Source organism: Meriones unguiculatus, chromosome 3 (assembly GCF_030254825.1).
Source record: "Meriones unguiculatus strain TT.TT164.6M chromosome 3, Bangor_MerUng_6.1, whole genome shotgun sequence".
NCBI lineage: Eukaryota > Metazoa > Chordata > Mammalia > Rodentia > Muridae > Meriones > Meriones unguiculatus.
The window spans coordinates 27,487,057-27,502,847 of NC_083351.1; the positions used below are offsets into that span (position 1 = coordinate 27,487,057).

Consider the following 15,791-nt stretch of genomic DNA (forward strand, 5'->3'; position numbering starts at 1 on the left):
TGTTACGCAGATAGCATGCACATAATTAAAAATAAAAGTAATTAAAAACATTTTTGAGAGAGAGTCTCATTATATAGCCCTGTCTGGCCTGGAATTTACTGTGTAGATCAGGTTGGTCTCAAACCCACAGCGATTCACCTACCTTTTCTTCCCTGAGTACTGGGATCAAAGGTGTCCTTGTAATGCCTGGCTCAAATTTTAATATAGTATTTTTATTACTTCTTCAAAAATTTTATACAATGTATTTTGATCATATTGACCTCCAAGTTCTACTCTTATCTCTCCACCTCTTTTAACTTCAATTCCTTTTTTTTTTTTTTTTTAATAATCTGCCAAGTCCAGTTGATGCTGCCTTCATGGGTGTGAGGCTATGCACTGGAGCGTAGTCCACCTATCAAGAGTCACTCTCTTCAAGAAAATTGACTCTCCCTTTCCCAGAAGCCATCAACTGTCCTTAATTACGAGTGGGAGCTCATGAATCCCTCCTCACTTTCATGCAGCTATGTTGACTGGCTTGCTCTTGTACAGGCCTTGTGCAGAAAACCACAGCTGCCATGAGTGTGTGAACACAAAGGTCCTGTCGCTGTGCTGGTTCTCCCTGAGCACTGGCACTTAGTCTTTCCACCTCGGCTGAAGTGATTCCAGAGGGTAGCGTTGATATTAGATGCCCCATGTGTGGTGGGACACTCCACTGACAGTCTCTAAACGTCTCTAACCCATCCACTGCACAAAGAAACTTGTGACGAGGACGGAGGGCTGTATTAATATAGGGCACAGATAGAAGACTTTAGAAGGCAGTTTGGTATACTACCTAAAAGATCTCTTAGGTGAGTCACTTTACACATAGTGGTTTCAATAAAAATTTTGAAAGAAAATTTTATCTAGAGAACTAGGTCAAAATTACTTGTCCAAGCAGGTTGGTAAAATTAAGAAGATAGTGTTTGAACCTTGGCTCAGCTATTTGTTGGGTACATAACCTTGGGTGACTTATTTAGTCTTCCTAAACATTGATCTCCTCATTAAGAGTAGGAAGAATAGTTCTTACCTTGCAGGGATGCTGTAAGATTTGAATGAGACAATATGTTGCTGTCAGCCAGCGTGTGAGACTCACAGTGGATAGTCAATATATATGGGCTTTTTTTTCCCTCCCTTTTCATTCATCCAAGGGAAGGATGAGAAGCAGAGAGAGAAAACTCAAAAAAAGTTTTGAATCTCTATAGGTCGTACAGTCTTGCTGTCATAGTATTTTCGTTGTTGGGAGATATGTTAGCATCTGTCTGTTTTTAAAGTACTCACCTTTTAATATTAGACTAAAATTTGTTTCCAAAACACATTTGTTTATTTGTTAGTTTTTCAAGACAGGGTTTCTCTGTGTAGCCTTGGCTGTCCTGGAACTTGCTGTGTAGACTAGGCTGGCTTCAACTCAGAGATCTACCTGCCTCTGCCTTTCAAATGCTAGGATTGGTTTTGTTTGTGTTTAAAAACCCCTTTTAGTTTTACTTACACACACACACACACACACACACACACACACAGAGACACATACACACACCCTACAGTTAGAATTTAAGGCCTTGAAGATGCTGGGCAAGTGTTTTACCAACTGAGCTCTATCCCTGTCTCATTGTTTCATAGTTCTGTGGTTACTAGGAGAGTTGGTTTTGAGGTCCTTAAGGAAGAATCTGCCCTGTGCCTTGTTTCTAGGGAGGCCCTAGGTGTTTTGTAGCATCTGTAGATGATCTATGTTCTATGCCTTTTACATCAGCTTTAGGGCACTGTTTTTAAATAGCCACTATTAAAGTATTAAGCTAGCTAGGACAATTCCCATCTCAAAAACATGAAACAAACAAATCACATTCATAGTAATAGGGGTTGGACTTCAACAGCTTTGCTTAAACTAAGTAAGGGTGTGGATACCAGGACCACCTAGGTTTGCACCTTGCCACCTTTAGGGAAGTACTCAGACACAGTTGAATGGCAGTTTGGGTGGGAGATGCTTCCCTTTTCTGAGATGACTAGATTACCAATTTTAATAGCTCCTATTGAGTTTTTACTTTGTGCCAGAGACTATGTGCTTTAAAAGAGAATGCCTTAAAACATAAGAGGAAAACCACAGGCCTATTGGGTTTTATTATTATAAAATTATTTATTGTAATACATTTAAGTAGAAAAAGTAAAAAAAAAAAAGTGCAAGTTTTCTTTTTTACTTTCCTTTTCTCCATCTACTCCATTGGCCAGGATTACCAGTGTTCAAGCATTATTTATTTATTTGTTTATTTGCCCTGCTTATGTTGGAACAGAGCCCCTATTCAAAACTTTTTTTTCCTTTAAAAAGGAAAAGCCAGGCAGTAGTGGCACACACCTTTAATCCTAGCACTCAGGAGGCAGGGGCAGGTGGATCTCTGAGTTTGAGGCCAGCCTGGTCTACAGAGTGAGTCCAGGATAGCCAGGGCTACCTTGTCTCAAAAACCAAACTGAAACATACATAAATGCATACATATAATATCCATAGCATTATATGTCTGTCTGTTTGTATGTCTTTGTGTATGTATGCATGTTAGCTGGGATTTAAACTCTGGTCTTCAAGCTTGCACAGCAGGCACTCTAACCCATTATAGGCTATGTCTCCATCTAATATTTCTCTTATTGTTGTTTCTTCTCTTCCTCAAGAGCCTTGCCTGCCTGCCTGCATTGCCTGTCTGCTTGTCTTCTGTCTATATATCTGTCTATATGGGTTCTGGAGAGAATCTCACTTTGTAGCCCAGACTGGCCTCAAATTCATGGTAATTCTCCTGCTTTGGTCTCCTAAGCGCTGAAATTACAGACATAAACTACCGTACTCTACTGCTCTACCTTGGCTTCCTAAGTAGCTGGATTTTTCTCCCCTGGTGTATGTTGCTTACATTTGAGTATTTTGATATGTAAGATATGTCTTTAAAAAAAAACCTTTTGTTAATATTTTTTGTGTATGTGCTTATTTATGTCTTAAGTTGCTTTTCTATTTCTGTGATGAGATACTATGATCAAGGCACCTTGTAGTAGAGTTTACAGGCTTACAGTTCCAGAGAGGGTTAGAGTCCATGATCATCATAGCAAGGAGCATGGTGGCAGGCAGGCATGACACTGGAACATTAGCTGGTAGCTTAGATCTCATCCACAAGCATGAGACCCAGAGAGAGCTAACCTGGAATAGTTTTTAAACCTCAGGGTCCAACGCCGTTGACACACCTCCTCTAGCCATCATTCCCAAACAGTTCTACCAACTGGGGACAACATATTCAAACATATGTGCCTATAGGGTCCATTCTCATCCAAACCACCACAGCTAATATTTTCTGAAACATGCCACAGTGCAGTTATGGAGATCAGGGTTTTTGAGACAGGGTTTCTCTGTGTAGCCTTGGCTGTCCTGGACTCACTTTGTAGACCAGCCTGGCCTCAAACTCACAGAGATCCACCTGCCTCTGCCTCCCAGAGTGCTGGGCTTACCGGCATATGCCACTGGCCTGGCTGACAACTTGGGAGGGTGAAATCTCTCCACAGTGTGAGTCCTAAGAAGTGAACTCAGGAAGTCAAGCTCTTCAGCAACACCTTTTCCTGATGAGCTAGTCTAATCCTGTCTATCTTTGAAGCTCAGGTCAAATCCTCCCTTTTCTATTCTTTGCAAACCATTCTAACCTGTGTTCACTCACTGGGTTTCCAAATTTCTACCACTCATTTGCTAATTGTGAAATGTGTATCACCATTAGCTTTTTTTTTAAAGTGTTAGTCTTTTTTTGTTGTTGTTTTGTTTTTGTTTTTTAATTTGAGGGCGACCTTGAACTTCTGGTCCTCTTGCCTCCATTTCCCTTTATTGCTGGAATTACTGTAGGAGTATCCTGTTGCATCTGATTTTGGTGCTGTTGGGGATTGAGCCCAGAGCTTTCTGTAGTCTAGGCAGACACTGTACCACCTGTGCCATATGTTAGCTATCATTTGTACTTTCACTTTTTGATGATTCCATATATTTGTCCAGTTAGATGTTCTGCTGGGGCTCATGGGTTATGATTTGCTCTATTTCCATTTTGTTAGCCTAGTGCCCCATATTCAGCAAGTATTCATCAAACATTGATGTGATTAGATTTTGTTCGTACTTCACACCCTTTTAAAGAAAGGTGCCTAGAACGGGAAGCCTAAAGGAGCACTGAGCTGGCTGACATCATCCTGGCTACCTGACAGGACTGGGTGTGTGCCCAAGAGGGGTGTTGGCAGAGGAAATACCCGTGATTCAGGTTGTGCTTCTTCCTCTGCTGTAGGGATTCAGACTCAAGTCAGGGGAGAGAGACAGGAGGTGTAGGAGGACGGTTGGAAAGGGAATGGATGGGAGGATAGCACATTGTTAGATGTGGGGATTGGCTTTATTAAAACCATAAATAAAGGGATGGTGTAATGCAGAGAAGAGCTTCTTAGAACTAGTAGGCTAATTTGACAAACTGGCTTCTCTGGTGCAAACCAGTTATTAATTGCCATTTATTATTATTATTTGCAATAAAACTGTACCACCCAGCCACTTTCTTTCTCATTAAAGTGAGTCTGGAGAAAAAGCTTGAGTTTGAATTAGGAAATACAAGGGAGGCAAAATGCGCGTGCAGGGAGGAAATAGAGATATTCCTTTCTTTCACTTGGCTTTTTCTCTTGGCTTGGCCTCCCCAAATGCTGGGATCAGAGGTGTGCGGCACCATGCTCAGCTCTTTTACTTTTCTTAACCTGCCCTAGACCTTGGAGTAACCAAGACCTCTTGCATCTAGCAGTATGAGTTGGTAATGACAATTCTTGGTTTTAGTCTGCTTTTTTTCGTAGAAGGGTTACCCCATCTGTCTTCTTGAAGTCCTCCTACCATAAACACTAAATGGGCCAATATTTCTATTCCTGATGACTAAGGTTTGGTGGACCTTCCTGGGTTTATCTTCTGACGACTGAGTCTATTCCACCTTTCCACTTTTTCTCTTGGTAGGAAGGTAGAGAACATTGTAATGATTGAAACACCTATGTTGGGTCTCCTGATAAGAAGGTCTACTCTTTTGTTGGTAGAGATATCTTACTCTTTTTCATTCTTTTACTTTCAGTAGTGTGGACCCAGATAAGCAGTGTATTAGGTTTGATTCCTCACCTCTCATTAGAGGACATCTTATTATTAGAAGCTACGATTTAGTGATGTTTTGAATAAAGTATAAATATAATCAAGACTGCAGTGGTGCACGCCTATGATCCCAGCACTCAGGAGACAGAGACAGGCGGATCTCTGTGAATTTGAGGCAGCCTGCTCTACAAAGCAAGTCCGGGACAGCCAAGGCTACAGAGAAGCCCTGTCTTGAAAAACCAAAACAATAACAAAAACCCATGCTTTTTTCTTTTCTTCTTCTTCCTTTTTTAATGGGTTGTTTTAGGGTAGACACCTCCTTGCATGATTAAGCTGCCATTTAACCTAGTGGGAAGAACAAAACTAAGTGACAGTTACTGAGACTCTTGGAGAGAGGTTTGTTACTGGGAATAATGTGGGTTTTGATGTCTGCTCCTTTCTATTCAAGTAAATCCTCCTACACGTCCAGTCTGTGGTCCTGGGAGGGGCGGACAATAGGAATTGTTCAGCTCAGGTTTTCTGGGTGTGGTCTTGTAGAACTTCCTCTGAGAGCTGACTCAAGAGTCTTCTTCCCTTGTGGAGCTGTTCCTGTTCTTACTTGCCTTGGCTAATTGACTGTCTTGGAATTGTGGGCAGCATCGTTTGGCTATGTTAAGTTGGGAATGAGGAAAGTAGAATATTTTCAGAGTCTTGATTGAAAGGTCTCTTTCACTGTGTAAAATAGATGTCCCTAGATGTGTCAGTGAACCTGTGCTCTTTCTTTTGATGTTGCCCATCCTGCTGAATAACAGTTATTACCTTTTTGTCCTCTGTAAATCTTGAGAGCTGGCATAGCATCTCATTCATCTTTGTGCTCATGATGTTTAGAAAGTGCCCATTTCTAAGTAAGAATTCACAAATGTATGCCAAAAAGCCAAATGTTGCTGGGTGTGGCGTCACACTCCTTTAATTCCATTGCTTGGGAGGTAGAGTTAGGTGGGTCTCTGTGAGTTCCAAGCCAGCCAGGGTTATATAGTGGAACCTTCTCTTAAAAAGAAATGAACAAGCTGGACAGTGGTTGTGCGTGTCTTTAATCACAGGAGGGAGACAGAGGCAGATGAATCTCTGAGTTCAAGGCCAGCCTGGTCTACAGAGCTGCCCTACAAAGTTCCAAGATAGCCAGGGCTATACAGAGAAATCTTGTCTTGAAAAACCAAGACCAGCAAACAAATAGACAATTAACCAACAAAGAATGTGACCTGGCAGCATATGCTTGCAATCCTGAACAATGGAGGTGGAGGCAGGAAGATTGGGATTTCAAGATTATCCTCAGCTATATAATATGTTTGAGGCCTGTATGGGATCTATAGTGAGACATTTCAAAAAACAAACAAACAAATGACTGACCAAATAAATGTCAGGTTGAATAGTGGAGGGATGCTTTAAGTGGACTACAGACAGCTGCACACCTGTCATACCGAACTGAGAGATGTCAGGAGAAGGTGGAGACAGGGAGGGAGGAGGCATTTTGTTTGCTTGCTTGCTTGTTTGTTTGGTAGATGGGATGAGTTTTTATTGAGAATTTTTTGAGAATCCATTGTGCAGTTCTGTTTTTGTGGAAGAACATGAGTAGTTTTTGAGAGCTCCCTCTGTTTAGCTAATGGCCTTGGATAAGACTTCTTCTAGTGGCTGTGACCTTCTTTGTAGCACTGACAAAAGATAACCTGTCTGTTCTTCTCAACAAGGAATAGCCTTCAGCAGAGGGAGGGGTTAGGAATATGTTGGGTTGGGAAAAGCCAGCTCTGTGCTCTTGGTAGCTAGGTACCAGGGGAAAGACAGCTATTATTACGATGATTGCTTTTGGCAGACAAGAAATTTTCAGTCAGCTTCTCTGCCTTGTACCACACACCCAGACACAGCCTTAGATTGGGTGGGTACAGGCAAGTATTGGGGTCACCTGTAGCTGTAGGCAAATGTCTGTCTCTATATGTATTTTGCAAGCATTACTTTTGGGTTCTTTTTCTTCTGTTCATCAACAGAATTAGGATATTTGTGGACTGTGGTCTGGTTGACATTCAAGCACATGGAACTTCTTTTGCCCATAAGAAGATGGCTTGACTCTAGAGCAGCTAGGTTTTGTCCTTGTATACCAGAAGGATGCAATCTAGAGGGAACAGTAGTTCCCTGAGCTTGGTTTGTATCCTGATCAGGTGATTTCCTGTCTCTATAGGGATGTGATGTGATTCTTCCCCTTCCCTCGGAAAGAAATGGATATTTTTTCATTTCCTGTTTGATAGCATATTTTGTTGAATACCAGGAGACACTTGGTGACTATAAATCAGTTGGGCGTTGGGTGGGGAGGAAGGAGGCTGCTTTGTTTTCAGCAGTTTTCATTTGAGGAATAAAAAAAAAAAAAAAAAAAAAAAAAAAAAAAAAAAAAAAAGATTAAGTCTGAGCCTTCTCATCCTCTTTGAAGAGTTACAGACTAAGAGAATTGTTTTGAGTCCCTTTTCTGGGGGGGGGGTTCTACTGGACTTGTGGTATCAAGAGACCTGTGGTCTCTTCATTCTCTGACTCAGTTACTTGTGGAGACCTCCATGCCACAGGTTCCACTCTTGCCACATTCTCTGGGCAGTCTTTTCTGTGCTTGAACCCAGTGGGAAGCAACCGTTCGACCTTGTTGGAGGTGACACCACCTTTGGGATGGAACCTGACAGGATGTCACTTGCCTTGACAGAGGGACACAGACTTATTTGGAATCTGGCTGTGCAGATTTCCTGTCCTGTCTTCCTTGCAGCTTCCTTCCGATGAGGGGACAGGAACTGCTTGTTAACAAGCAGCGCCACCTGTGGGCCTGCATGGCCATCTACTTCTATCCGAGAGCCACCTAGCCAGTCTGGCCTGTTCCTGCTCCATCTGGATGGAAAGCAGAGGCCTAGAAAGGAGACGCTGAGCGTGATTCCCCTTAGGTTCAGATGGATCTTTGTTTTGAGACGCAGGGTCTCATTTTACAACATACTCAGTTTTTAAAAATGCTTAGATTTTGTTTTAAAATTAATTAACTCAGATTTTCTTTTCTTCTGGATCATAGAGAAATCCTTGCACCCCCAATTGCCCCCCCCCAAAAAAAGAAGAATCACCAGGGAGGTTAGGAAAATTTTATTTTTGGATTTTATGGGCATTAAACAGCTTTTTCTAGTTTGTTGGAATTTTTCCTGGCTAGGTAATTGGTGTGTTTGGAAGGTTCATAGATATCATCAGCGGGAGAACATCTTTATCAGTGGAGTATGGGAGCATTTGTGTCCTCCCCACCCCCTTTTGAGACAGGGTCTTGCTGTACAGCACTGCACCCCCCCCACCCCCCCCCCAGCAGAAGGTTCTTTCTAGCTTCTCTTTGGCTGTCAGGTGCCTTTTCCCTTTTCCCCAGGGGTTTTCTTGTTTGTGACTGTCACAGAATCAGATAAATTTCACCTCTGGGTGGAAAGAAGCATCTTGCAGTAAATTGGAATTCTGGTTCCAATTCATCTTGCAGTGAATTGGAATTACTGGCTCCATGGCCTTGGATAGCCAGCCATATGCCATACAAACCATTCTGGTAGGTGGACTCTTCCAAATTTGCAGAGTGGGCAATAATAATCATTTTGTAGAATTTTGATAAGTATTAAGTGATGGTTTTTGTTTTCTAAGACTGGGTTTCTCTGTATAACCTTGGCTGTCCATATTCAGTTTGTAAATCAGGCTGGCCTTGAACTCAAATAACCATCTCTGCTCTGAGCCCCTGTTTTTGTTTTTTTTTTCTTTCTTTTCCTTTCTTTTCTTTCCTTGCTGTTTTGTAAATTGAACTCAAGTGCCGAGCATGGAATGTGCCACTAAGAAACAACTTTCTCCTTTCTTTGTTTCCTTCCTTTTGTGTGGGTGTGAGTGTGGTATATGCTCATGTGTATGCGAAAGTGCATGCATGTGTTTGGAGCCAGAGTAGAGCATTCTTCTCTATTGTTCTCAGCTTTATTCCTTTGCTGCCAGATCCTTCACTGAACCTGAAGCCTCAGCTTTTCAACAGTCAGCAAACCTGTCTCCTCTCCCCAGCGCTGGGATTATATCCTGTGTGGGACCACTCCTGGCTCGTTACATGAGTACTTGCAGACCAAGGACTCTTAACTGCTGAACTATCTCACTAGTCCACCAGTTCTTTTTCTGTTTCTATGAAGTTGACTATTCTGGTTGTTTTACATGAATGGCATCACACAGTTTATCTCATTAAATATAATGTGTCTTCAAGGTTCATCCATGTTATACATCAGAATTTCCTTTTCTCTCTTCTTTTTTTTTTTTCTTTTTGAGATGGGATTTAACACAGGAGATCATTCGAAGTCTTGGCAAATCTCTTGCCTTACCTTCCCAAGTGCTGATTCCTCCTTCCTTTCTTATTTTCTTTCTTTCTTTTTTTTTTTTTTAAAGAGCCTTTAAAGACACCTCATGCCTGGTGTCATTGCGTTGCTTACTTGTGTCATGAATAAAGAATACATCAAGGCTAGAGACATGGATCAGCAGTTAAGAGCAGGTCATCTTGCAGAGGACCTGGATTGATCTCTCAGCAGCCACATGGCTGCTGACAACTAACTCTGGTTCCAAGTAATCAATGCCCTTTTCTTGCCTTCAAGGACACCAGGCATGCATATTACCAGGTATGTAATGCACAAACATACAAGTGGGCATATAAAGTAAAAATAAACAAATCTGTAAGAAAACACACAGGGTTTCTGTGTGTGTTCCTTGCTGTCCTGGAACAGCTAGATTATATTCCATTTTGTGTATTTATCATATTTTATTTACCAAGTCATCCTGTAATAGATATTTGGGTTGCTAATAGAATTATTTTAAATATTAACATTACTGGATTGTTTCTTTTTTGGATTGATTGCTTGATTGATTTTGGTGCTCTGAGATAAGGTCTCTTTATGTGTCCAGTTAGCCTCTTATTTTGGATTTTCCTGTATCTCTATCTTCTTGAGTACTGAATGGGATTTCAAGGCATGCCATGTGCCTAACTAGACACTTTGTTTATCTTGTACAGGTGAAGAGTGAGGGAGAATTCCTCCTTAGTTGTGGAGTAATGACAGTGTAGCTTGCAAGGAATATATACACATATATACTGATATTTATAGGCACATACACATATCCCACGTGGGAGGCAGAGGCATGCAGATCTTTATGAGTTTGAGACCATCTTGGTCTATGTAATGAGTTCCTGGTCAGTCTGAGCTAAACAGTAAAATCCTTAATAAAAAAAAAAAAAAAAGTGGTGGTGGTTAGAGATGGATTACAGGGTAGGCTATTCTTGTAGGGAATACAGTTTTGGTTTCCAGAACCTATAAGGTAACTTACAATCACCCTTAATTCTAGTTTTAGGGGATCTGGTGCCCTTTTCTGGCACCCGAGGGCACCAGGCATGAATATGGTGCACAGACATACATTCAGACAAAAAAATCACATACATTAATAAATCTTTTAAAAATCCAAGCTAAACACATACATATACTACTATTGACAGTTGACACTAAGCTATATGTTTGCTTCTGGGTTCCCTTCAACCCAGCCCAGCCCCAAACTGTTTCTATCCGTTGTTAACAATAGGATTCCAGGATGATGGAAGAGGTCTGCAGGCAATTGAAGTATAATAAGGAAGGGAACCCTAGCAGAAGAGCCTTCACTGTATAGCTATGGCTGGAACTCAACCTGCTGTCTCTGCCTCCTGAGTGCTGGGACTAAGGGCAGTGGTAGTGGGGCCTGGGCCAGAGACAACACTTTAGTAATGTCTACAGCAGTCTGAGTTCTATACACATACTTTATGCTCAGGTAAATCTAGGTTTTTGTTTGTTTGTTTTTGTTATATTTTTATTGATAGGATTTCTCTGTTCTTGTACTCACTCTGTAGACTAGGCTGGCCTTGAACTTAGAGATCCTTCTGCTTCCCAAGTGCCACCATTCACCACTATCACCACCAAGCTAAATCCAGGAGTTTTTAGTTTCCTACACAGAAGAATTTCAGAACCAGTCAGCATAAAGCTGGAGTTTTTAAACACAGATCTAAGCAGAGATTTAACAGAACAAGGGGCAGAAGAAAAGAGTATACACTCAAGAGTGTGGGTATGGGATTCTCAAGGACAAAGTTATCCTTAAGTGTCTTTCTAATAGTCATGTATATGCTTTTTAAACTTTTTAAAACTTACTACATTCATTTTGTGTATGTGAGTATGTATTGTAGTTAGAGAACCACTTTGTGAGGGTTGTTTCTCTCATTCTTCTAAATGGGTTTCAGGGATCAAATTTGGGTTGTTAGGCCTGGTGGCAAGTGCTTTAACTGCTATGATTTTGGTGGCTTCTGAAGTTACACCTTAAAAGATTGCTAAGGCAAATGAGATCTAGAGAGATCTAGAGAGATCTCAAATGAGATTACAGGATAGTTCCTTGAGGGTATGTTGAATGGGATTACAGCTGATAAGATAAAACCTGAAGTCACAAGAATTGTACAAAGGAGGTAAAATGTTCTTGCTGTAAAAGTTTATAGTTTTTTATGTGGGATTCTCAGAAACTTGTAGATTTACATCTGGAGGACTGAAGTCATATGTATTTAGGTCTTAAGCATGATTGATTGCTATTTTAATATTCTTACTTGAAATCATTCTATAAGAGGAATCTTATGGTTAAGGATATAGCTCAGTTTGTAGAGTGCTTGCCTGGCTGTCATTCATGGAGCCTTGGATTTGGTCCAGTACTCTGTAAACTGGGCATGCTAGCTAGCATGTGCCTATAATTCCAGCACTCAGGTGGAGGTGGAGTTCAAGGTCATCCTTGGCTGAATAATGTGAGAAACTTGTTTTAAAAAAGCTTATATGACGCAATTAACAAAAAGTCAGCTGAGAAGTCCTGGTCACAGACAGACCTGCTCCCAGTGCTGTCAGAGGAGGTGGGGATCACAGCCTTAATCTTCCCCCTCCCCCTATCATTGAGTGAGCAAGAGCTCTGAGGACTGACTAGGTTCTGGGTCCAGGTCCTGTCTCCTCCTGTGTCCTGGGATTTGATATGCAGGGCAGTAATACCTCAGGGCTTTATCCTGGGTGACCACATGATGGTTGACAGGAGGACTCACCTCGGTCAGCCTCCATTTTTATAATACCAGTTACTTGGCAGATGGTTTCCTTGCCAGAAAGATCTTTGACGTAGACAAAGTATCACTGAAGGATGCAAAGATGCAGCAGATACAAATACGTTCTCTCCTTCAGCCATTTGAGATCCTAGGCTGATGAGTTGTTCTTCCTTCTTTTCTTTCACCTTGAGAGGTACCATATCTTCTTGTTGTCTCTAGATTCTACCACACCACCACCAGAGAGAACGGGAAGGGGTGGGCAGATATTTCTTTTCCAAACCAAAGATAGTATGACTCATATTTCTTGAACCTTCCTCTTTCCCTTTACACAGATTAGCCAATCATGTAAGAGTGTAAAGTTGAGCTCCCACCAATGGAATGAGACACAGTCACCACCTACATCAGTATCAGTGATGAAAGATGGTTGTCATAGGCCTGATGGGCTTGCTACTCTGGTTTGGGTAGTGGTGCACTGTTTTTACAAAAAAGAATTGGTGTGACAGGCTGCTTTCACTTTGTGTGTTCCTTTGTGAACACCAAAATTATTAATTGTTTGTTTTTAACAGTTTAGATCAAAGTAAAAAAAAAAGTATTCATATAGTCAATCTTCCAAGCAAATTTTAGTTGTAGTAAAGTTCATGAATCTTAGTTGGAGAGAGACTTCAACCTTACTCTATGGTGAGAAGTGCCTTTTCCCTTCCTTTCACATGTCCTATCAATTTCCTATCTTTCTTTCTGTCTCAATTATAGTGATTACCAAAATTCTAAAGCAAGACTATAATGCAGTTTTGGGTTTTCTCCCTATTATATTACCAGGTCTAAAGATATATGGAAAAGTCCAAGAACTAATAGCAGGTGGAATGTGAGAAGCAGAGGAGGCCTCTTAACCTTGTGGATCTGTCTGTATCTGTGGACCCTAACTGGCTCTTAGGAGAGAAGGGTGGTTTATATGGATTTATTTCCAGATCAGTCTCTGTTATAAAGGACTGCAGTGCTCTTGTTGGTTTTTGTTGTTGTTGTGTGTTTGTTTTCTTTGTTTGTTTGAGATAGGTGCTTATTATGTAGCTCTGGCTGACCTGGAAGTCACAGAGATCTGCTTGCCTCTGTCATGCAAGTGCATTGCAAGTGCAAGAGATTAAAGTTGTGTGTCATCATGCCTGGTGTCATTGCGTTGCTTACTTGTGTCATGAATAAAGAATACATCAAGGCTAGAGACATGGATCAGCAGTTAAGAGCAGGTCATCTTGCAGAGGACCTGGATTGATCTCTCAGCAACCACATGGCTGCTGACAACTAACTCTGGTTCCAAGTAATCAATGCCCTTTTCTTGCCTTCAAGGACACCAGGCATGCATATTACCAGGTATGTAATGCACAAACATACAAGTGGGCATATAAAGTAAAAATAAACAAATCTGTAAGAAAATAATGCATCCTGTCAGTGTGTGTTATATCCCAATTCAGCTTATGTACATTGGAATGCTGTTGTTGTACCTCCAGAGTCTAGTACCACTCACTAGTCCAGCACTGCTCAGGGTGATTTTATGCTGTCCATGTGGGGTGAGTGAATCAGTCAAATAGTAAATTAGTAAAGGTCATTTTTTTTAGAGAGAGAGAGGTGTCCATATGTATCCTTGGCTGGCCTACAGCTTTCTCTTTCTCTGTAGACCAGGCTAGCCGTACACTCACAAGAGATTTACCTGCCTCCTCAGTGCTGAGATTAAACATGAGTGCACCCCTTCATCCCAGCACTCAGGAGGCAGAGGTAGGTGGATCTTTGTAAGGTTGACAGCAGCCTGATCTACAGAGTTCCAGGATAGCCAGGGCTACACAGAGAAACCTTGTCTCTGAAGAAAAACAAAAAACAAAAACCAAACAAACAAGCAAAAACCCACCACCACAAACAACAACACCAAAAAAGGTGGGTGCCTTCATACCTGCTAAGGTTGCATTACTATTAATTTCTGCTTTAGCCAAGTGTGATACCTGGTACATGTTAGGTGCATGCCTGTATTCCTAGCATTTGAAAGGAGAGGCTGAGGCAAGAGGATAATAAATTCAAAGCCAGCCTGGGCTACAGAAAGGGAAAAAATGTTTTTAAGGCCTTTATAGGAGATGTTCTAAAAATGAATCTTTATTTATTTTTATTTTATGTACATTGGTGTTTGACTGCTTCTATGTCTATGTGAGGTCTTGGATCTCCTAGAACAGGAGTTACAGACAGTTGTGGGTGCTGGGAATTGAACCTGGCTCACTCTGGAAGAGCAGTCAGTGCTCTTAACCACTGAGCCATCTCTTCAGCCCCTAAAAATGGATCTTAAAGAAATGTATTATTGTGTGTACTTGTGTGTGAGGGAGTGGGTTCCTGCAGAGAGCAGAGGATGACTTTCAGGAGTCGGTTCTCCCCTGTTCTGAAGATTGAGCTCAGGTTACCAGGCTTGCTTGGCAGAGCTTTTACCTTTAGAGCCATCTCTTGTTTTCCCTTCTTTTTCTTTTCTTTTTCTTTTTTTTTTTTTTTTTTTAATTTTATTTTTTTTTATCAGTTACATTTTATTAACTCTGTATCCCAGCCGTGTCCCGATCCCTCATTCCCTCCCAGTCCCTCCCTCCCTCCCTCCCTCATCTCCACCGTGCCCCTTTCCAAGTCCACTGATGGGGGGGACCTCCTCCCCATTCATCTGATCCTGTTTTATCAGGTATCTTCAGGACTGGCTGCAAAGCCCTCCTCTGTGGCCTAACAGGACTGCTCCTCCCTTCGGGGGTGGGGAGACCAAAGAGCCAGTCATCGAGTTCCTGTTAGAAATAGTCCCTGTTCCCCTCACTTTGGGAAACCAATTGGTTACTGAGCTACCACAGGCTACATCTGAGTGGAGGTTCTAGGTTATATCCATACATGGTCCTTGGTTGAATGTCAGTCTCAGAAAAGACCCTGTGCCCAGATATATTTGGTCCTTGTGGAGCTCCTATCCTTTCCCCATCAGACTAACTCCCCTTCTTTCTTATGATTCCCTGTACTCTGCCAAAGGTTTGGTCATGAGTCTTTGCTTTGAAAACACTGCTAGTTAGAGTCTTTCAGATGCTCTCAGTAGACTCTCTTTTCTTTTTCTTAATAAGAGGGCTGGAGAGATGGCTTTAGTTTGCCATATAAGCATTAGGACCTGAGTTTGTGCCTCAGTATCTATGTTAAAAGCTGGGTGTCTTTAATTCCTTTGTACACATGCATGAATACGCATGTGGGGAGAGTAAAGGAGGGGTTCATTCTAGAGAAGCATAGATTAAATTCAGACGACAGTAGGGGGCACTTGTATGACAGTGGAATAAAGACAACCACAGGCGTGTTCAGCTAAAAAGCGACCTCTGACTCCTACTTGTTCTTTGGGAAATGAATGCCATTTTTTTTTTTTATATAACTTTCTTTATGCAAAATTGCAAATTATGTAAAATATTTGACCGGACTGAGTTACTTATTTTTTGGAAAGTAAAAATGGACTTCCATCAGAGTATGCTGAATTTATAGTTTTACTTTCAGATTCTCTTTTGCAGGTAA

At 41.4% G+C, this 15,791-nt stretch overlaps 1 protein-coding gene across 12 annotated transcripts in view; it reads left to right on the forward strand.

Annotated features, from left to right (window-relative positions):
• Positions 1 to 15,791, forward strand: part of Macf1 (microtubule actin crosslinking factor 1) — a 345,150-nt gene that overhangs the window by 43,267 nt on the left and 286,092 nt on the right. The gene's annotated exons all lie outside the window — the stretch shown is intronic.